A 24426-nucleotide genomic window follows, 5' to 3' on the forward strand; every position below is an offset into this window, starting at 1 on the left:
GGAATGAAATGAAAATGAAATGAAAAATTTATTTACAGAAAGAAGAGGAGCCTGCTTGACAGAGGACCTTGAACAAAGAATTGTGGACTACATTTGGAGGGTAGGCAGTGGTAAATGCTAATGGCTTGTGAGCAAAGCGACATGATCAGAAATGAGACTTCTGAAGATGACCAGGAATAGTAGAGGAAGTGGAGGAAGCTCCAGCAAAACACCTCTTTGTGCAACAATGATGATGTTGAACTAGAGAGGGAGCAGTATTGATGGGGGAAAAGCTTCAAGTGATGTAGGGAATAGGTGGCTAAAGGAAACTGGTGGATGTTGAATAGGGATGACCCCTTAATCCCAGGAGGAGCAACGTCTTGTAGGGTTTGATCATATTGGTTTTGATGATCATTTTCCCACACCTACAAGTACTTAGGCTAAAGTAGAAGCTGTGGTAAAACTGAAAGAGGAATGAAGACACAGACAGGAGATCTAAGATCTGCATTTCACAGCAGCTCAGATCACTCTTCTGTAAAACCAGGAAGATGGCCTATACAACCTTACAGCTGAGCTAATGCAGTTCCACTAGCCACATGTAGCTAATAAAAGCAACCAAAAGTAAAAATCTACTTAGTCACACCAGCTACACTTCAAGTGCTTGACACCCAAATGTGTCAAGTGGCTACCATACTGGATAGTGCAGAAATGAATATTTTCATCATAGCATTAAGTGCTTTTGGACAGCATGCTCTAATCTTCCTACTGGAACAGTCATTGATTCTAGAACACTTGAAGATAATGTATACTACCATTCTTAAACCGGAGGAGGAATTTTCTGGCCTCAAGCTGAATCGCAGTCTTTTTATTTTTATTCTTTTACTTGTTAGTAGAGATGGGTATATATTTGGCACCCCAGCACAAAGTACTCTGGAGTCAAAGTAGACATAAGCTGGGAAATCCCAGTCAACCTCCAGGGTGCCCCATGTGCAAGTCACCATGGGAACTCCTACCTTGTGCTCACCTTCATTCCAGCCACCCTGCAAGGGCATCCCATGCATGGGGAAGCCCAGGACACCCCCCTCCCTCAGTCTGCATTCCAGCTTGGCTCTAGCTGCCCCGAGAGGCCACCCTCTACCTTGAGAGCCCTAGGGTATTCCAGCTTGAAGTTTTCACCCACATCAGCTTCAAGTGTCATTCCAGGGTGCCTGCTGCACAGAGAGGCCAGAGACTACACCAGCTTATGTCCACTTCAGCTGGCCTGTCAGGGCATACTCTGAGCCCCAAGACCACCCCAGCCCATAGCCACTTCATAGCCCACAACAGGCACAGCTCCAGCCAGCCAACCAAAGTCACCAAGCACACACAGTCTACACAAGATCATTCCTTCAAGTTTAGGAGAAGTAGCTGCTCTGCCTAATTCATAAAAACAAACACAGAAAGTTAAGCAAAATTAGGAGACAGAGGAATATGTGCCAAATGAAAGAACAAAACAAAACCTTAGAAAAAGAACTAAATGTAACAGATATAAGCAATGTGCCTGATAAAGAGATTAAAGTAATGATTATAAAGATGCTCAATGGACTGCAGAGAAAAGTGGAAGAACTTAGAACTTCAATAAGGAGACAGAAAATATAAAAAAGAACCAATCAAAATTGAAAAATATAATAACCAAAATGAAAAGTACACTACAGGGAATTAACAGATTAGTAACTGCAGAAGAATGGCAGCAATCTGACAGTGTCATGGGAAGTTCCCAAGCTGAATAGGGAGGGAGGGAAGGAAGAGAGAAAAAATTTTAAGTGAGGATATGTTAAGGGATCCCTTGGGCCACATCAAGAACAATACAATTTGTATTATAGGGGTCCCAGCAGGAAAAAGAGGGGGAGAAAGGGACAAAAAAGTTATTTTAAGAAATAAAAGCTGAAATAAGAGACTGTTAAAAACTGAGAACAAACTGAGGGTTGATGGGGGGTGGGAGGGAGGGGAGGGTGGGTGATGGGTATTGAGGAGGGCACCTTTTGGGATGAGCACTGGGTGTTGTATGGAAACCAATTTGAAAATAAATTTCATATATTGAAAAAAAACATTAAAAAATTTTTAACAAGTAAAAAAAATAATAATAATAATAGCTGAAAACATTCCTAACCTGGGGAAGGAAAGACATCTAGGTTCAGGAAGCACAAAGAACCCCAAACAAGGTGAACCCAAGGAAGTTCGCACTACAATATGTAGTAATTAAAGAGAATTTTAGCTCACTCAGCCAGTGGAGCATGCCACTCTTGATCTTGGGGTTGTAAGTCCAGGTCCATGTTGAATATAGAGATTACTTTAAAGAAAAATAAAATCAGGGTGCCTGGGTAGCTCAGTCAGTTAAGTCCAACTCTTGATTTTGGTTCAGGTCATGATCTCACTGTTCGTGAGTTTAAGCCCCACATCAGGATCCTCACTGACAGTGCAGAGCCTGCTTGGAATTCTGTCTCCCTCCTCCTCTTCCCCTCTCCTGCTCACATGTTCTCTCTCTCAAAATAAACCAATAAACTGAAAAATCTTTTTAAAAATGTAAAAAGCAGCAAGAGAAAAAAATAGTTACACACAAGGGAAACTCCATAAGGATATCAGCTGAATTTTTAGCAGAAACTGCGCAGTCCAGGAGTGGCATGCTCTATTCAAAGTGATGAAAAGAGGCGTACCTGGGTGGCTCAGTCAGTTGTGTTCAACTTGAGCTCTGGTCATGATCTTGCAGTTCATGGGTTTGAGCCCTGCATCAGTCTCTGTGCTGACAACTTGGAGCCTGGAGCCTGCTTCAGATTCTGTGTCTCCCTCTCTCTCTCTGCCCCCTCATGCTCGCTTGTGCTCACTCTCTCTCAAAATAAATAAAAAAGATTCTCCAGGGTAGATAACATGTTAGGCCATAAGTCTTCATAAATTAAAAAAAAAAAAAAAATTAAAACCATATCATCCATCCCTTCTGACCTCAACAGTGTGAAACTAGATGTCAATCACAAGGGAAAAAAACTAGAAAAAACACAAGCACATGGAGGTTAAACAGTATGCTACTAACCAACCAATGGGTCAATGAAGAAATCAAAAAATATGTGGAGAAAAATGAAAATGGAAACAGAACACTCCAAAATCTTTGGGACACAGTGAAAAGCTCTAGGAGGGAAATTTATAATAACACAGGCCTACCTCAAGAAACAAGAAAAATCTTAACCTAACCTTATATTTAAAGCAATAGAAAAAGAACAAAGCACAATATTATTGGAAGTAAACAATGAAGATCAGAGCAGAAATTAATGAAATAGACTTTTAAAAAATAGAAAAAAGCAATGAAATCAGGAGCTGTTTTTTTTCAAATATGTATATATTTGAATATATATATATATATTTAAAAAATAGATAAATCTTTAGCCAGACTCATCAAGAAAAAAAGAGGACCCATGTTAATAAAATAAAAAATGAAAGAGAAGTGACAAAATGAAAGAGAAGTAACAATCAATACCACAGAAATACAAAGGATTATAAGAAACTACTATGAAAACTTATATGCCAATAAATCGGGCAACCTAGAAGCAATGGATTCTTAAAAACATGCAATCTTCCAAAACTAAATGAAGAAGAAATAGAAAATCTAAACAGACCAATTACTAGTAATGAAATTGAATCAATAACCAAAACAGTCCCAACAAAGGCCAGGACCAGAATGATTCATAGGTGTGTTCTACCAAATACTGTAAGAAGAATTAATCTATTCTCCTCAAACTATTACAAAAAGAAGAGGAAGGAAGGCATCCATACATTCTGAGGACAGCATTGCCCTGGTACCAACACCAAACAAAGACACTACAAAAGGCCAATATCCCTGATCAATATAGATGCAAAAATCCTCATCCAAATATTAGCAAGCCACCTTCAACAATATATTAAAAGAATCATTCATGACAACCACATGGGATTTATTCCAAGGATGCAAAGCCTGGCTCAATATCCACAAATCAATCAACATAACACACAACTTTAAACTGAAGAATAAAAATCATATAATCATCTCAACAGATGCAGAAAAAAAAATCTGACCAAATTCAACATCCGTTTATATATAAAAAAGAAAACTTTCAACAGATTGGTTTGGAGGGAACACACCTCAACATAATAAAGTCCATATATGAAAAACTTTCAGCTAACATCATACTCAATGGTGGGAAACAAAGCTTTTCCTCTAAAATCACAATCAAAATGATGTCTACTCCTGCCAATTTTATTCAATATAATAGTGGAAATTCTAGTCCTAGCAATCAGAGAAGAAAAAAGGCATCCATATTGGTAAAGAAGAAGTAAAAATGTCACTATTTGCAAATGACAGGATACTATACACAGAAAATCCTAAAGATTTCACCAAAAAAAACCCCATAAAAACTATTAGAGGGGCGCCTGGGTGGCGCAGTCGGTTAAGCGTCCGACTTCAGCCAGGTCACGATCTCGCGGTCCGTGAGTTCGAGCCCCGCGTCAGGCTCTGGGCTGATGGCTCAGAGCCTGGAGCCTGTTTCAGATTCTGTGTCTCCCTCTCTCTCTGCCCCTCCCCCGTTCATGCTCTGTCTCTCTCTGTCCCAAAAATAAATAAACGTTGAAAAAAAAATTAAAAAAAAATAAACTATTAGAATAAGTGAATTCAGTAAAGTTGCAGGATACAAAACCAATACACAGAAATCGGTTGTATTTATATACACTAATAACAAAGTAGTAGAAAGAGAAATTAAGAAAACAGTTCCATTTTCAGTTGTACCTAAAAGAATAAAATAACTTAACCAAGGAGGTGAGAGACCTGTACTTTGAAAACTATAGAACACTGATGAAAGAAAATGAAGATGACACAAATGGAAAGATATTCCATGCTCATGGACTGGAAGAATTAATATTGTTAAAATGTTCATATTTACCCAGGACAATCTACAGATTCAATGCAATTCCTATCAAAATACCAACAATATTTTTCACAAAACTAGAAAAATAAATCTTAAAATTTTTATGGAACCACCAAAGACCCAAAGCAGGCTTTAGAAAGAACAAAGCTGAAGGTATTACAATCCCAGATTTCAAGATCCACTAAAAAGCTGTAGTAATCAAAGCCTAATGGTATTAGTACAAAAATCAACACATAGATCAATGTAACAGAATAGGGAGTCCAGAAATAAACCCATACTTATTTAGTCAATTAATCTATGACAAAGGAGGCAAGAATATACAATGGAGAAAAGATGGTCTCTTCAGTAAATGGTTCTGGGAAAACAGGACAGCTACATGCAAAAGAATGAAAGTAGACCATTTTCTGACATCATACACAAAAGTAAACTTAAAACGGAATAAAGGCCGGGGCACCTGGGTGGCTCAGTCAGTTAAGTGTCCGACTTTGGCTCAGGTCATGATCTCACAGTTCGTGAGTTCAAGCCCTGCGCTGGGCTCTGTGCTGATGGTTTGGAGGCTGGGGCCTGCTTCAGATTCTATGTGTGTCTCTCTCTGCCCCTCACATTCGTACTTTTTCACTCTCAAAAATAAATAAACATTAAAAAAAATATTTTATGGATTAAAGGCCTAAATGTGAAACCTGAAACCATAAAACTCCTCAAAGAAAACATAGGCAGTAGTAGGCTGGGAAGATGGCAGCAGAATAGGAGGACCCTAAGCTCACCTCATCCTGTGGATACTAGATAATACTCCCATCAGCATAAATAACTGAGAAGATGACCTAAAGACTGGCAGAAGAAACTCCACTAAAGGTAGAGAAGAGGCCACATCGAAGAAGGTAGGAAAGGCAGAGATACAGTTTGGAAGTGAAACAGACCTTGGCCATCTGCAGTTAGAGGGAGTCAGGAATGTGAAGAAATAGACTATCATATCAGGGAGCCCACACAGGGAAGATGAATCCCCATATTTGGTTTTGAAGGTGAGAGGAGTGAATCTCATGAGTTTTTACAATTAGCAGGATTTAAAGCCTCCAATTTTAAAAAAGCAAGCCCTGTTTCAGGGGAGTGCAGAGGGCATTAGGAAGCTGAGTCCTGGCCCTTAAAGAAATAGTAGGACAAATAGCCCATGGAGATACAACAGTTTCAAAAACGGGTGAGGATACAGGAGGGAGATTTATTTACTCATCTCAGAGCATGGCCCAGAGAGTCAGGGATTGTGAGGAGACACCTCCAGCCCCCTTCCCCCCAGCATAAATACAGCCACCCATGGGAACCAACACAGTACATACACTCACTACCTAACTTGCTTACACCAAGTCCTGCCCCCCAACCTCTATTTCAGCAGATCCACCCTTCCTAGTCATGCTTGCCTCAGTACCAGTGCTACAGATCCCTTCCCAAGACTGGTGCAAACTCTGCCAATATGACCTCCTGACCCTCACATTTTGCAGGGCCTCAGTACCAGTGGGGGCAGGTCTCATTTCATGAACAGACTATCTCACATTTTGTTAAAATGTACCCTGCCTGGCTGGTGACCAAAAACTGGCCACAACAGGCAAAGAGAGCCTCTGCAGTTGACTAGACTGGAGGAAAAAAATGGCGAGGACATAACAACAAGGCACACACAACACATAGGAGACACTTTCTGAAGCACCAGGTTCTGGGGAACAGAGGACACTGCACTGCAGGGCACTGTAGGTCCTCTTCTTCATAAGGCCATTACCATCAAGAGCAGGAGATATTAGCTGACTTTCCTAACACACAGAAACAGAGTTAAATAACATAGGAAACAGAGGAATATGTCCCAAATGAAAGAGCAGGAAAAAACCACAGTAAGAGACCTAAGCAAAATAGATGTAAGTAATGTGCCTGATAGAGAATTTAAAGTAATGATCATAAAGATACTCACTGGACTTGAGAAAAGAGTCGAGGATATCAGTGAGACCATTAATAAAGAGACAAAAAAGAACCAATCAGAGACAAAACAATCAATGAAATTAGAAATACACTTGATGGAATAAATAGCTGGCTAGAGGAAGCAGACAAATTGTGATTTAATGACCTGGAAGACAGTGTAATGGAAACTAATCAAACTGAGCAAGTCAAAGAAAAAAAAATGCAACATAAGAATAGACTTAGGGAACTCAGTGACTCCATCAAATACAATAAAATTCACATTGCAGGGATCCCAGAAGAAGAAGAGAGAGAAAAGGGGTCAGAAAATTTATTTGAGAAATAATGGCTGAAAACTTCCCTAATCTGGGGAAGGAAACAGATATCCAGACCCAGGAGGTACAGAGGTCCCCCAACAAAATCAAACCAAGGAGGTCCACACCAAGGCACATAGTAATTAAAATGGCAAAAAGTAGTGATAAGGAAAAAAATTTTTTAAGCAGCAAAAGAAAAGACAGTTACAGGGAAAGCCCCATAAGGCTATCAGCAGATTTTTCAGCAGAAACTTTACAGGCCAGAAGGGAGTGGCATGATACATTCAGAGTGCTGAAAGGGAACAGTCTGCATCCAAGAATACTCTATCCAGCAAGGCTATCATTCAGAACAGGAGAGACCAAGAGTTCTTGGAAAAACAAAAACTAAAAGAGTTCATGACCACTAAACCAGCCCTGTAAGAAAATTTTAAAGAGTACTCTTTGAGTAGAAAGGGAAGACTGTGAGAGTATGAAAAGTAGGAAATATAAAAGCAGTAAAAATAAGGATATCTGTAAAAATCAATCAAGGGATTCACAAAAGGATGTAAAATATGACACTATATATGTAAAGTGGGGGTGGGGGAGTAAAGAATGGGTCCAAAGTTAAGCAACCATCAACTTAATACAGACTGCTATATGCAGAAGATGTTATATAAACCTAATGGTAACCATGAATAAAAAACCAGTAATAAATATGCAAAGAATAAAGAAAAAGGAATCCATGTCAGTAAAGAAAGCCAATAAACCATGAAAGAGAACAAGAAAGGATCAAAGAAAAACTAGAAAAATAACCACAAACAAAATTATAATAAAAACATTCTATCAATAATTACTTTGAATGTAAATAGACTGAATGCTTCACTCAAAAGATATAGGGCGACAGAGCAAATTTTAAAAGGGACCCATCTATATGCTCCCTACAAGAGACTCATTTAAGACCTAAAGACATCTGCAGATTGAAAGTGAGGGGTTGAAGAAAGATTTTTCACGCAAATGGATGTCAGAAAAAGCCAGGGTAGCAATACTTATATTGGCCAAAGTAGATTGTATAACAAAGACTATCACAAGAGACAAAAAAAGACATTATGTAACAATAAAGGGGAAAATCCAACAAGAAGATACAAAAATTGTAAATATTTTGCACCCAAATACATAAAACAGTAACGAACATAAAGGAAGTAATCAATAGTAATACAATATAATAGGAGACTTTAACACCTCACTCTCATCAATGGACAGATCATCCAAACAGAAAATCAACAAGGAAACAATAGCTTTGAATGACACCCTGGGCCAGATGGATTTAACCAATGTATTCAGAACATTCCATCCCAAAAGCACAGAATGCACATTGTTTTCAAGTATACCTGGAACATTCTCTAGAATAGATCACATATTAATTAGGCCAAAAAAGAAGTCTCAACAAATCATGCATCTTTTCTGACTTAGAAAGCAACCACAAGAAAACAATCTGGAAAGACCACAAATACATGGAGGTTAAATAACATGCTACTAAACAATGAATGGGTCAACCAAGAAATCAAAGATGAAATAAAAAATCACATGGGAAAGTGAAAATGAAAACACTGTGGTATAAAATGTTTCAGATGCAATAATATAGGCCTACCTCAAAAGCAAGAAAAACTTAAATAAATGACCTAACCTCACATATAAAGGAGCTAGAAAAAGAAAAAGAATAAACCCCAAATCAGCAGTAAAAGGGAAATATTGAAGATTAGAGCAGAAATAAATGATATTGAAACTAAAGCAAACAAACAAAAAAATAGAACAGATCAATGAAACCAGGAACTAGTTTTATCAACAAAATTGATAAACCTTTAGCCAGACTCATCAAAAAGCGAAAAAGAAAGAAAGGACTCAAACAAAATCATAAATGAAAGAGGAGAAATAATAAGACAGCCCAGAAATACGAAGGAGTTTAAGAGAATATTATGAAAATTTGTGTCAACAAATTGGACAATTTAGAAGAAATGGAAAAATTCCTAGAAACATTTAACCTCCCAAAACTGAAGCAGAAAGAAATAGAAAATTTGAACAGACTAATCACTAGCAATGAAATTGAATTAGTAATCAAAAAACTTACAAACAAAAGTCCAGGACTGGATAGATTCATGGGCAATTCTACCAAACATTTAAAGAGTGAATCCTTTTTCTTCTCAAACTATTCCAAAAAATAAAAGAGGACGGAAAATTACCAAATCCATTCTATGAGACCAGCATTACCCTGATACCAAAACCAGATAAAGACACCAACAAAAGAGAGAGAGAGAGAAGTGCAGGCCAATATCTCTGATGAACATAGATGCAAAATCCTCAACAAAATACTAGCAAACTGAATCTAACAATGTATGAAAAAAATAATTCACTGCAATCAAGTGATGCAAGGGTGGTTCAATATTTGCAAATCAATCAGTATGATACATCCCATCAATAAGAGAAAGGATAAAAACCATATGATCATTTCAATAGAAGCAGAAGAAATGTTTGACCAAAGTACAACATCCATTCATCCATGATGAAAACCCTCAACAAAGTGGATCTAGAGGAAACATACCTCAACATAATAAAGGCCTTATACAAAAAAACAAAAGCAAACATACTCAGTGGGGAAATACTGAGAGCTTTTCTCCTAAGGTCAGGAACAAGACAAAGATGTTTATTCTCACCACTTGTATTCAACACAGTACGAGAAGTCCTAGCCATAGCAATCAGAAAACAAAAAGAAATAAAAGGCATCCAAACTGGCAAGAAAGAAGTCAAATTTTCCCTATTTGCAGATGACATGATACTATATATATAGAAGCCCCTAAAAACTCCACCAGAAAGATACCAGAACTGATAAATAAATTTAATAAAGTCACAGGATACAAAATCAATGCACAGAAATCTGTTGCATTTCCATACACTAAAAATGAAGCAACAGAAAGAGAAATTAAGAAAACAATCCCATTTACAAAAAGAATAAAATACCTAGGAATAAATTTAATCAAGGAGATGAAAGACCTGTTCTTTGAAAACCATAAAACATTGATGAAAGAAGTTGAATACGACACAAAGAAATGGAAACACATTCCATGCTTGTGGATTGGAAGAACAAATATTGTTAAAATATCTATGCTACCCAAAGAATCTATAGATTTAATGTGATCCCTATCAAAATACCAACATTTTCCATAGAAATTAGAACAAACAATCCTAAGATGTGTATGGAAGTACAAAAGACCCAGAATAGCTGAAGCAATCTTGAAAAAGAAAAACACAATTGGAGAGATCACAATTCCATATTTCAAGTTATATTACAAAGCTGCAGCAACCAAAACACTATGGCACTGGCACAAAAATAGATACATAGCTAATGGAACAGAATAGAAAGTCCAGAAATAGATCCACAAATACATGGTCAGTTAATCTTCAACAAAGCAGGAAAGAATATCCAATGGGAAAAAGATAGTCTCTTCAACAAACAGTTTTGGGAAAACTGCACAACAACATGGAAAAGAATGACTGGACCACTTTCTTACTCCATACACAAAAATAAACTCAAAATGGATTAAAGACCTAAATATGAAACTTGAAACCATAAGAATTCTAGAAGAGAGTACAGGGAGTAATTTCTCTGACATCAGTCATTGTCACTTTTATCTGATAGGTTGCCTGAGGCAAGGGAAACAAAAGCAAAAATAAATGATTGGGACTACATCAAAATGAAAATCTTTGTACAGAGAAGGAAACAATCAACAAAACTAAAAGGCATCCTACAAAATGGGAGAAGATATTTGCAAATGACATATCTGATAAAAGGTTGTATCCAAAGTAAAGATATGTAAAATATATAATGAACTCAGCAACTCCACACCCCCCCCCCAAAATAATAATAATCCAACTTACAGATGGGTAGAAGACACAAACATTTCTCTATAGAAGACATGCACATGGCCAACAGATACATGAAAACATGCTCATTATCATTTATCAGGGAAATGCAAATCAAAACGACAATGAAATATCACCTCACACCTGTTAGAATGGCTAAAATCAGAAACACAAGAAACAGCAATTGTTGGCAAGGATGTGGAGAAACAGGAACCCTCATACACTGTTGGTGGGAGTGCAAACTGATACGGCCACTCTCAAAAACAGTATGGAGTTTCCTCAAAAAGTTAAAAATAGAACTACCCTACGAACCAGCAGTTGCACTCCTGAGTATATACCCAAAGAATACAAAAACACTAATTTAGAGGGATACATGCACCTCAATGTTTATAGTAGCATTATTCACAATAGCCAAGGTATGGAAGCAGCCCAAGTATCCATTGATTGATGAGTGGATAAAGAAGATGTGGCATATATATCCAATAGAGTGTTATTCAGCCATAAAAAAGAATGAAAATTTGCTATTTGCAGCAACGTGGATGGAGCTAGAAAGTATAATGCTAAGTGAAATAACTCAGAGAAAGACAAATACCATATGATTTCACTCATATGTAGAATTTAAGGAATGAAACAAATGATTAGAGGGAAAAAGAGAGGCAAACCAAGAAACAGATTCTTAATTATAGAGAACAAACTGATGGTTACCAGAGGGGAGGTGGATGGAGGGATGGGTTAAATAAGTGATGAGGATAAAGGAGTGCATTTGTTGTGAGGAGCACTCAGTATTGAATGTAAGTGTTGCATCTCTAAATTGTACACCTGAAATGAATATTACACTGTATGTTAACTCACTGAAATTTAAATAAACACTAAAACAAACAAGCAAACAAACAAGTGTTGGTGAGAATGTGGAGGAATAGGAACCCTCATACACTGTTGGTAGGAAAACTTCCTCAAAAAGTTACAAATAGAACTACCCTTTGATCCAGTAATCACACTACTGGGTATTTATCCAAAAGATACAAAAACACTAATTCAAAGGCATACTTCCATGCCTATGTTTATTGCAGCATTATTTACAATAGGCAGATTATGGAAGCTGCCCAAATGTCCACCGATAGATGAATGGATAAAGAAGATGTGGTATGTGTATATACAATGGAATATTATTCAACCATAAAAAAGAATGAAATCTTGCCATTTGGAACAACATGGATAGAACTAGAGAGAACAGTACTTAGCTAAATTAGACAGAGAAAGACAAATACCATATGATTTCATTGGTATGTGGAATTTAAGAAATGAAACAAATGAACAAAGGAAATAGACCAAGAAACAGACTCTTAACTGTAGAGAACAAACTGAAGGTTACCAGAGGGTAAGTGGGTGGGGGACTGGGTGAAATAGTTGATGGGGATTAAAGAGTACACTTATCATGATGAGCAGTGACTAATGTATAGAATTGTTGAATCACTCTATTATACACCTGAAACTAATATAACACAGCATGTGAACTATACTAGAAGTAAAATTAAAAACTTAATTTTAAAAAACATAGTAATTTCTTTGACATCAGCCTTAGCAACATTTTTGTGGAAATGTCTCCTCAGGCAAAGGAAACAAAAGGCAACCCACCAAGTGGGAGAAGATATTTGCAAATGACATATCTGATAAGGGGATAATATCCAAAATATATAAAGAACTTCTACAACTCAACACAAAAAAAATATAATTAATCTGATTTAAAAATGAGCAGAAGACCTGAATAGACATTTTTCCAAAGACATACAGGTAGCTTACAGACACATGAAAAGGTGCTCAACATCAGTAATCAAAAAAATGAAAAGGCAACCTACTGAATGGTAGGTTAAAAATGATATATCTGGGGGCACCTGGGTGGATCGGTCAGTTAAGTGTTTAACTTCAGCCCAGGTCATGATGTCATAGTTTGTCGGTTCAAGCCCCACATCAGTCTCTGTGCTGACAGTTCAGAGCCTAAAGCCTGCTTCAGTTTCTGTGTCTCCCTGTCTCTCTGCCCCTCCCCCATTTGCGCTCTCGCTCTCTCGCTCGCTCTCTCAAAAATATTTTAAAAATTTTAATGATATATCTGATGAGGGGTTAATATCCAAAGTATATAAAGAACTTATACAACTCAGTGACAAAAAAAGCAAATAATTCAATTAAAAATGGGCAGAGGACCTGAAAAGACATTTTTCCAAAGAAGACATACAGATGGTCAACAGACACATGAAAAGGTGCTCAACATCAGGAAAATGCAAATAAAAACCACAATGAGAAATCATCTTACAACAGGGAGAATGACTGAAATAAAAAAGACAAATAACAAGTGTTGGTGAGGATACAGAGGAAAGAGAACCCTTGTGCACTGTTGGCGGGAATGCAAATTGCTGCAGCCACTGTGGAAAACAGTTTGGAGGTTCCTCAAAAAATTAAAAACAGAGGGGCACCTGAGTGGCTCAGTCAGTTAAGCGACCAGCGCTTGATTTTGGCTTAGTTCATGATCTCGCAGTTCGTGGAATCGAGTCCCATGTGGGGCTCTGTGCTGAGAGCACAGAGCTTGCTTAGGATTCTCTCCCCACCATGCTCTCTCTTTGTCCTTCCCCCATTCATGCTCTGTCTCTCTCTCAATAAATATGTTTTTAATTAAAAACAGAAATATGCTATCATCCAATAATTTCACTACTATTTACCTAAAGAAAACAAAAACACTAATTTGAAGATATATGCACCCCAATGTTTATTGCAGTATTATTTATAATAGCCAAGATATGGAAGCAACCCAAGCGTCTACTGATAGATGAATGAAAGAAATGGCACATATATTTATATTTATTATTTATATTTTTTATATAATGGCATATTAGCCATGGAAAATGATGAGATCTTGCTATTTGTGACAGTATGGATGGGCCTAGAGGGTATTATGCTAAGTGAAATAAGTCAGACTGAGAAAGCCAAATATCATATGATTTCATTCATGTGGAATGTAAAAAAAACATGACAAATGAATAAACAAAAAGCAGAATCATACCTAAAAATACAGAGAACAAACTTATGGTTGCCAGAAGGAAGGGGTAGAGGATAGACAAAATGCACAGAAGGGAATGGGAGACATAGCTTTCCGCTTATAGAATGAATAAGTCATGGGAATAAAATGTAGAGTATAGGGAATAAAGTCAGTGATATTATAATAGCTCTGTATGATGACAGGTGGTAGCTATACTTGTGGTGAGCACAGCATAATGTATAGAGATGTTGAATCACTATGTTGTACACCTGAAACTAATGGAACATTGTCTGAACTGGACTCAAAACAATTTTTTTAACAAAATGAAAATCCTTTGCCTATGATAATAAAAAATCACCAAGGTAGGTAGATTGAAGCAATAATTAAATGAATATAAAAGAATCACAATAATTTCTAATTTGTTGATTTAAAAAGTTAAGATAGAATCCCAGACAAATTATAGCATTTAAGTCAGGAAGAGCATGAGAAGAGTCAAAGTATGCTGACATCCTGTATTATTTAGTATGTGGATAAAGATACTAATTAACTTAATACTCTATTAAGTTAAATACACATGATAAATTTTTTAGGGTGGCCACTAAAATAGTAAAACAAAGTATACAACCTCCCTACTAGTAATGGGGGAAAAAAATGAAATGAGAGAGATAAAAACCTTATTCCAGAAGAAGGCAAGGATGGAAGGGTGGATAAGAACCAGAAAAGCAGAATATTAGGAAGTTGAAAATAAGTTGGTGCAAGTGAATCCAAGTATACTGATGAACCCAGTCAATATAAATTGACTGTATCCATTTAAAAGACAAGGATTTTCATGAGGTCCCAACTATTGGGGCCTCATGAAGGTAAAAAGCTTCCACACTGCAAAGGAAACAATCAACAAAACTAAAAGAAACCAATGAAATGGGAAAAGATATTTGCAAATGACATATCAGACAAAGGGCTAGTATCCCAAATCTATAAAAAACTCACCAAATCCACACCCAAAAAACAAATAATCCAGTGAAGAAATGGGCAGAAGACATGAATAGACACTTCTCTAAAGAAGACATCCAGATGGCCAACAGGCACATGAAAAGATACTCAACGTCGCTCCTCATCAGGGAAACACAAATCAAAACCAAACTGAGATATCACTTCATGCCAGTCAGAGTGGTTAAAATGAACAAATCAGGAGACTATAGATGCTGGAGAGGATGTGGAGAAACGGGAACCCTCTTGAACTGTTGGTGGGAAGGCAAACTGGTGCAGCCGCTCTGGAAAACAGTGTGGAGGTTCCTCAAAAAATTAAAAATACATCTACCCTATGACCCAGCAATAGCACTGCTAGGAATTTACCCAAGGGATACAGGAATGCTGATGCATAGGGGCACTTGTACCCCAATGTTTATAGCAGCACTTTCAACAATAGCCAAATTAGGGAAAGAGCTTAAATGTCCATCAACTGATGAATGGATAAAGAAATTGTGGTTTATATATACAAGGGAATACTACTTGGCAATGAGAAAGAATGAAATATGGCCTTTTGTAGCAACATGGATGGAACTGGAGAGTGTTATGCTAAGTGAAATGAGTCATACAGAGAAAGACAGATACCATATGTTTTCACTCTTATGTGGATCCTGAAAAACTTAACAGAAGACCATGGGGGAGGGGAAGGGGAAAAAAAAAAAGGGAGGGAGGGAGCCAAACCATAAGAGACTGTTAAAAACTGAGAATAAACTGAGGGTTGATGGGGGGTGGGAGGGAGGGGAAAGTGGGTGATGGGCATTGAGGAGGGCACCTGTTGGAATGAGCACTGGGAGTTGTAATGGAAACCAATTTGACAATAAATTTCATATTTAAAAAAATAATAAAAAATAAAAGACAAGGATTGTCAGACTAGATAGCCCAACAACATCTTGCTACATGCTATTTACAAGAGACACTCATAATTTATGAGGGCAAAGAACAGTTTAAAGAGTGGGAAAAAATGGGGCACCTGGGTGGCTCAGTTGGTTGAGCGTCTCACTTTGACTCAGGTCATGATCTCGCGGTTTGTGAGTTCGAGCCCCGCTAGGGCTCTGTGCTGACAGCTCAGAGCCGGGAGCCTGCTTCGGATTCTGTGTCTCCCTCTCTCTCTGCTCCTCCCCCACTCATGCTCTGTCTCTCTCCTTCAAAAAAAAAACCAAAAAACAAAAACAAAACATTTAAAGAATGGGAAAAATTACATACGCTACACAAACACTAATTAAAAGAAAGCTGGAGTAACTGTTTTAATATTTGACAAAACAGACTTCAAGGCACTAAGCATTACTACGGAGAGTATATATTGAGGAGACTAAACCTACTAGGAAAATACAGCCATTTTAAACCTAAATGTACTTTTATGCATCATTATATAAAAACTGAAAATGACAATCAGAATTACAAACACTTGATAAATCTGCCCTCACAGTGTTAGATTTTTAACATATTTTGTTTATGAACACATTAAGAAAATTTCAAAAGGATAAAGAAGATTTGGAGGAAGTAGTTAACCAGCCATGCCCCAAAACTAGAGTATTCTTTCCTTTCAACTGCACATGGAACACTTAAAAAGTGACTGTCAAATAAAGTAGGTCTCAACAAATTATTATACAGACCAAGTTCTCTAACCATGGTATGATAAAAAAATTTTTTCTAACAAAGCCTCTCCATATATTTGGAAATACAAATCTAATAACTCAGGAATCACTCCTACTGGAAAGAGTATTTTCTGTACTCAAATTCTCTGAAGGATGTTGACGTTAACATAGTATGATCTATACAGTAACTGTGTGTGTGTGTGTGTGTGTGTGTGTGTGTGTGTGTGTTAGAATATCCCAGTTTTTCTACCATTCAGAGTAATTGAGTTTATTCTTCCCTGTCTTGATACTTGAGAACTTGTGAATACTATTTCATTGTTTTCTAAAAATAATCACTCCAAAAGCACACTTGGATGCTAAACTCAAAAAACAAGAGAAAGATTCACAAAATAATCCTGAGAAAATTTTCTAAATAGCATCCTATTTCAAAATCATTCCTGTTACTTTATAACAAGTTAAACTAATGATGAACAATTTGCAGAACTATAGAAACATAAAAGGAACAATTTCGTGGAAGAATAAAATTTGAGCAATAGGAAGTTTTCGTGGAAGTTAGCCTAATAATAAAGAGCAAAAGAGGGAACCAGGAGTCTTGAGAAAGAAATTATCTTTAAATACTTAATAACAATGAGTGAAATTACTATTTAACTACAGGAATATTTGAGTGGATCTGTTAAATTTTGAGGGTTGAATATTTCAAAAATAAATAGGGGTAAATAAATAGGGGTAGAAATAGCAGAAAGAGGTTCTCAAATCTCTTTTAAAATGTCATATAAATGAAAAATAAAATAAAATATCATAAAATTGAAATAAGTGATACAAGCTTACAAAATAGAGATAACTATGTTTTACCTTATTTTCATACCCAGAGAATGCTAAAGACTCAAAGAAACAATAATAGAACTAATAAGGAGATTTGATAAGATGACTATATTTAAGAAGAAAATGTTTAAGACAACAAGCTTTTCTTGTTACCAGCAATGATCAGTTGGTAACACACACACACACACACGATGTTTATTGAAACTTTAATACAAATAGGAAAAAGGTGGCTTATAACCTGACTATATATCTACAGAGGAATAGTTGAATAAGTTCTAAGTCCTATAATGTATTAATACGTAGATTTTTTAAAAGAATGAGTTGTATCGATATGTACTGATGTAGAAAGATACTCATAATATGTGTTTGAGTGAGATATTTGGGACATATTTAGAAACTAAAAAGATAATAGAAAAGATCAATGAAACTAAGAGCTGGTTTTTTGAAAAGATAAACAGAATCAACAAACCTTTAGCTAGACTTACAGATACAGGACTCAAATAAAATCAGAAATGAAAGGGGAGTTATTACAACTTGTACTACAGAAATACAAAGAATCATAAGAGACTACTGTGAACAATTACACACCAAAATTGGGCAACCTAGGAGAAATTGATAAATTCCAGGAAATGTGCAACCTACCAAGACAGAATCATGAAGAAATAGAAAATCTGGACAAACTGATTATTAGTAAGTAGATTGAATCAGTAATCAAAAACTCCCCAATAAACAAAAGTCCAGGACCAGATGACTTCACTGGTGAATTCTACCAAACATTTAAAGAAAAATTACTACCAATCCTTAAACTCTTCCAAAATAGAGAAGAGGAAGAAAAACTTCCAGACTCATTTTACAAAACCAGCTACTAAAACCAGACAGGGATGTCACAAGGAAAACTACATTATCCCTAATGAACACAGATACAAAAATCCTCAACAAAATGTTAACAAAGTGAATTCAACAATACATTAAAAGGATCATGCGCCATGATCAACTGGGATTTGTTTCAAGGATGCAAGAATGGTTTCACACCCACAAATCAATCGGTGTGATATGCCCATTAACAAAATGAAGGATAAAAACCACATGATCATCTCAATAGATGCAGAAAAAGCATTTGACAAAATTATACATCCATTCATGATAAAAATTCTCAATAGAATGGGTACAGAGAAAACATATCTCGACATAATAAAGGATCTATATGACAAGCCTACATACCCAATGGTGAAAAGCTGAAATCTTTTCCTCTAAGGAACAAGACAAGGATGCCCACTTTAGCCACTTTTATTCAACAAAGAATTGGAATTCCTAGCCATAACAATTAGACAAGAAAAAGAAATCAAAGGCATTCAAATTGGCAAGGAAGAAGTAAAACTGTCACTATATATATATATATATATATATATATATATACACACATTATATATATATACATATAATATACATATAATATACATATAACATACATATAATATATAATATATACATATAATATATACATATACATATAATGTATACATATATACATATATACATATACATAATAACACATATATGTATATATACATATAATATATAATACATATAATACATATACTATATAATATATAACAATATATATTATATATAACTATATATATACGTGTGTGTGTGTGTGTGTGTGTATATATATATATATATATATCAAGAAAACCCAAAAGACTCCACCAAAAAAAAAAAAAAAAAAACCTGTTAGAACTAGTAAACAAATTCAGTAAAGTCACAGGTACAAAATCAATATACAAAAATTTGTTGTATTTCTATACACTAATTAAACAAACTATCAGAAAGAGAAATTAAGAAAACAGTCCCACAAGGAGTGAAAGACCCTCTGTGCTCATGAATTAGAAGAATATTGCTAAATATTCTTCTACCCTAAGCAATCTACAGATTCAAGACAATCCCTATTAAGTTGCTAATGGTAGTTTTCACAGAAATATTGGAGTGGGAGAAATTGGCTTCCAGTTATAAGTCACAGAATGAAAGATACAGCATAAGGAATATAGTCAGTGATGTTGTAACAAGTGATGATGTGTCAAGACAAATGGTAGCTACACTTGTAGTGAACATAGCATCATGTATAGACTTGTTGAATCACTATGGTGTACACTTCAAACTAATGTAACATTTTGTGTCAATTATGCACAAATGAAAAATAAAAATAAAGACACATTGCACAGAAAAAAAAAATGGAAAAAGGATCCTAAAGTTTGTAAGGAATCACACAAGACCTCAAATAGCCAAAGCAATCTTGAAACAGAAGACTAAGGGGTACCTCAGTGGCTCAGTCAGCTGAGCATCTGACTTTGGCTCAGGTCATGATCTCACAGTTCCTGGGTTCAAGCTCCACATCAGGCTCTGTGCTGACAGCTCAGAGCCTGGAGCCTGATTTGGATTCTGTGTCTCCCTCTGTCTCTGCTCCTCCCCTGCTCATGCTCTAAGCATGAGAGTTTTGTTTCTCTCTTAAACAGAAATAAACATTTAAAAAATTTTTTTTCTTAAGAAAAAGAAGACTAAGCTGGAGGCATCATGCTCCCTGATTTCAAACTATATTACAAAGCTCTAGTAGTCAAAACATTATGGTAGAGCATAAAAACAGATACATATGTTAATGGAACAGAATAGAGAGCCCAGAAATAAAGCCACACATATAGAGCCAATTAATTTAAGACAAAGGACCCAAGAATATACAGCTTCTGCAGTAAGTGTTGTTGGGAAAACTGGACAGCCACATGCAAAAGACTGAAAGTGAACCACTATCTTACAACATATGCAAACACTAACTCAAAATGGGTTAAGGACTTGAACATAAGACCTGAAATGATGTAACAAAATGAAAAGGCAACCCACCAAATGGGGATTTGGAAATATGTGCAAATCATATATCTGATAAGAGGTTAATATCCAATATATATAAAGAACTCATGAAACTGAATAGCAGAAAGAAAGAAAGAAAGAAAGAAAGAAAGAAAGAAAGAAAGAAAGAAAGAAAGAAAGAAAGAAAAGGACACAAAGAAAATAAAAAAATACAATTAAAAAACGCACAGATCTCAATGGACACTTTTCCAAAGACGACACTCAGATTGCCAACAGACACATGAAAATATGCTCAACATCAGTTATCATCAGGGAAATGCAAACCAAAACCACAATGAGAGATTACCTCACACCAGTCAGAATTGGCTAGTATCAGAATGACAAGAAATAACCAAAACTGGCAAGAAATGGAAAAAAGGGAACCCTTGTGATCTGTTGGTAAGAATGTAAATTGGTGCAGCCACTATGGAAAACAGTATGGGGGTTCTTTAAAAAACTGAAAATGGACGGGGCGCCTGGGTGGCTTAGTTGGTTAAGCATCCAACTTCAGCTTGGGTCATGATCTCACGGTTCATGGATTTGAGCCCCCACGTCGGGCTCTGTGCTGACAGCTTGAGCCTGGAATCTGCTTCGGATTCTGTGTCTCCCTCCCTCTCTGTCCTTCCTCATACATTCTCTCTCTCTCTCTCTTAAAAATGAAAAAAAAATTTTTTTAATTAAAAATGGAAATATCATATGATCCAGTGATTCCACTTCTGGCTTTTCCTAGAGAAAATGAAAATGCTACCTTGAAAGATATGTGCACTCCTCTGTTCACTGCATTATTTACAATAGCCAAATATGAAAACAACCTAAGTGTCCATCAATGGATGAACAGATAAAGAAGATACAGTGAATATACATTTATACAGTGGAGTATTATTTGGCCATAAAAAAATAATGCAGTCTTGCCATTTACAGCAACAAAGATGGACTCTGAGGACACTATGCTAAGTGAAATACTATATGGTCATACTTATATGTTGAATCTTTATTTAAAAAAATAAGCTCATAGATACAGAGACCAGATTGGTGGCTGCCAGAGGCAGGGGATTGGGGGGGGTGGGCAAAGTGGGTGAAGGTGGTCAAAAGGTACCCAAAAGATGAGTTATATCCATATATATTGACATAGGTATTCATAATATATGTTTGGGTGGAAAAACAAGTAGCAGAAAAATATATACACAGTAATCTCACTTTCATTGAGGGAGAAAATGAGAGAATGCTTTCTGTTTGTGTAATTGTGTATGTGAGCATGGCATAGAAATACACCTAAAATTGTTAACAAAGTTTGCTTCAAGATCTTCTATCTACTCAAATCCACATAATACCAATACCATTGCCTAAAATAAAATTAAAAGCAAAAATTAACAAAATTAAAAGCAAAAATAAAAACAACCCAAAAAAACTAAAGTAGAAAAAAAGTCAAGCAGAATTACATTTTCTCAAAAATTAGTATGCAAAAGAAATAAACAAACCATAGAAAGTCTTCTCCTGAATAATGCCAGATGCTAAAATACACAACTTTTTTTTTAATTTTAAGAAGGCATTATAATAGCATTGTGGCAATTAAAAAATATTGGCAGAAACAGGAAAAAAATGAGTATTCTAGTAGGTCATGTATAAAATCCAATTTTTAAAAAATGAGAACAGAATGGACAACAGTGCAGAAAAAGGTTTTGAGCTAATAAACAGACTCAGGGACCTAAGAAGTCCAACGTCAGCAGAAGGTTATAAATATGAAAACTTATAAGCCATGATGTAACAAAACAGGGCAGGCGAGTACGCAGTCTCCTCCCCTCTCCCTCTCCCCAAGCCCTCTCCCAAGACTGTCATCACTATCCCCAGTGATCTTTGCCTCTCAGCCAAGATAAAGCTGCAGAAATTTTCTTAACCGAGCACTTCAGGCAGCCTCTACCAAACTACCCAAACTGTGATTGCAGTATTAGATGCAAACAACTTGTCATTTCTTCAGTAGGAAAGGATCCAAGATAAGAATTTGCAGCCCAAAAAATGGAAAAGGCATACGTGATCTCTTCAAGTATGAACAATCAAGAGGAAGACATTTAAATATAGGCTTACTGCTCTGGAAAACAGTGTGGAGATTCCTCAAAAAAAAAAAAAAAAAGAGATCTACCCTATGACCCAGCAATAGCACTGCTAGGAATTTACCCAAGGGATACAGGAGTGCTGATGCATAGGGGCACTTGTACCCCAATGTTTATAGCAGCACTCTCAACGATAGCCAAATTATGGAAAGAGCCTAATTGTCCATCAACTGACGAATGGATAAAGAAATTGTGATTTATATACACAATGGAATACTACTTGGCAATGAGAAAGAATGAAATCTGGCCATTTGCAGCAATGTGGATGGAACTAGAGGGTATTATGCTAAGAGCAATAAGTCAGGCAGAGAAAGATACCGTATGCTTTCACTCATATGTGGATCCTGAGAAACTTAACAGAAGACCATGGGGGAGGGGAAGGGGGGGGAAGTTACAGAGGGGGAGGGAGGCAAACCCTCCCTTTAAGTCTTTAAGAGACTCATAAATACTCAGAACAAACTCAGGGTTGATGGGGGTGGGGGAGAGGGGAAAGTGGGTGATGGGCATTGAGGAGGGCACCTGTTGGGATGAGCACTGGGTGTTGTATGGAATCCAAGTTGACAATAAATTATATTTAATAAAAAAATAAAAATAAATTTAAAAAATAAATATAGGCTTATTAAATCCCTGACATTTAGAAATAAAGAATGATGGCCCTGGGGCACCTGGATGGCTTAGCCGGTTAAGAGTCTCACCGTTGATTTTGGCTCAAGTCATGATCTCACTCGTGAAATCGAGCCCCACATCGGGCTCACGGACAGCATGGAGGCTGCTTGGGATTCTCGCTCTCTCTCCCTCTCTCCGCCCCTTCCCCACTTATGCATGATCTCTCTCTTTCTCTCACAAAAATAAAATACATAAACTTAAATTAAAAAAAAAGAATGATGGCTATAAGCAACTAAAGAGAAGAGAAAGATAATACTTGGGCCTTCGAGGTGAAAATAGCTTGAGCTCATTCTATCCAGGTGCAGAAAATAATTTCTTTTTTTAACGTTTATTTATTTTTGAGAGAGAGAAAGAGCATGAGCAGTGGAGGGACAGAGAGAGATTGGGACACAGAATCTGAAGCAGGCTTCAGACTCTGAGATGTTGGCTCAGAGCCCCATGTGGGGCTCAAACTCATGAGCTGCAAGATCATGACCTGAGCTGAAATCAGATGCTCAACCAACTGAGTCACCCAAGTGTCCCAGATACAATTCTTTTTTTTTTTTTAATGTTTATTTATTTTTGAGAGACAGAGCGTGAGCAGGGGAGGGGCAGAAAGAGAGGGAGACACAGAATCCGAAGCAGGCTCCAGGCTCTGAGCTGTCAGCACAGAGCCCAAGGCAGGGCTCACACCCACAAACCATGAGATCATGACCTGAGCTGAAGTCAGACGCTTAACCGAATAAGCCACCCAGGCACCCTCCCCCCAACCCCGAAAATAATTCTTAAATCCATAGAAAACTGCAGAAATTCTCCAATGAACAATCTCATCTTCAAATAACTACCCAAGGCACATTTGAGCTGGATAAGATATAACTGCAGAAAAATAAAAGAAATACTATAAGCATTGGGGAAACCATTGCTGTAGGTTTAATTCTTTTGTGTGGTGCTCCTTAAAAATGTGGAGAAAAGACATTTTAAGCATATTTTGGAGTGTCCGTTCTATCAATCTTGAATGGGTCGTGGAGAGTAGATTCGGTGAATCCAACAGCAGGTAATACTTCCCATTATTTAACTCAAAGCTGTTCTCTTTAACAGATAAAAATGTAGACCTTTAAGTATTAAGTTATACCATTGGATGCAAGAACAATTGATTTTAAAACACACCATTTTATAAGTACCACTCAGAAAAAGAAAAAATCATGTCAATTACTATTACTCAAAGCTTACCAATTCCTTAGAATTTTTATTTCCTACTTT

General features: G+C 36.5%; 1 protein-coding gene across 3 annotated transcripts in view; it reads left to right on the forward strand.

Annotated features, from left to right (window-relative positions):
• The window catches only part of PARVA (parvin alpha), a 189673-nt gene that overhangs the window by 111744 nt on the left and 53503 nt on the right, over positions 1-24426 (forward strand). The gene's annotated exons all lie outside the window — the stretch shown is intronic.

This window comes from Prionailurus bengalensis, chromosome D1 (assembly GCF_016509475.1).
Source record: "Prionailurus bengalensis isolate Pbe53 chromosome D1, Fcat_Pben_1.1_paternal_pri, whole genome shotgun sequence".
NCBI lineage: Eukaryota > Metazoa > Chordata > Mammalia > Carnivora > Felidae > Prionailurus > Prionailurus bengalensis.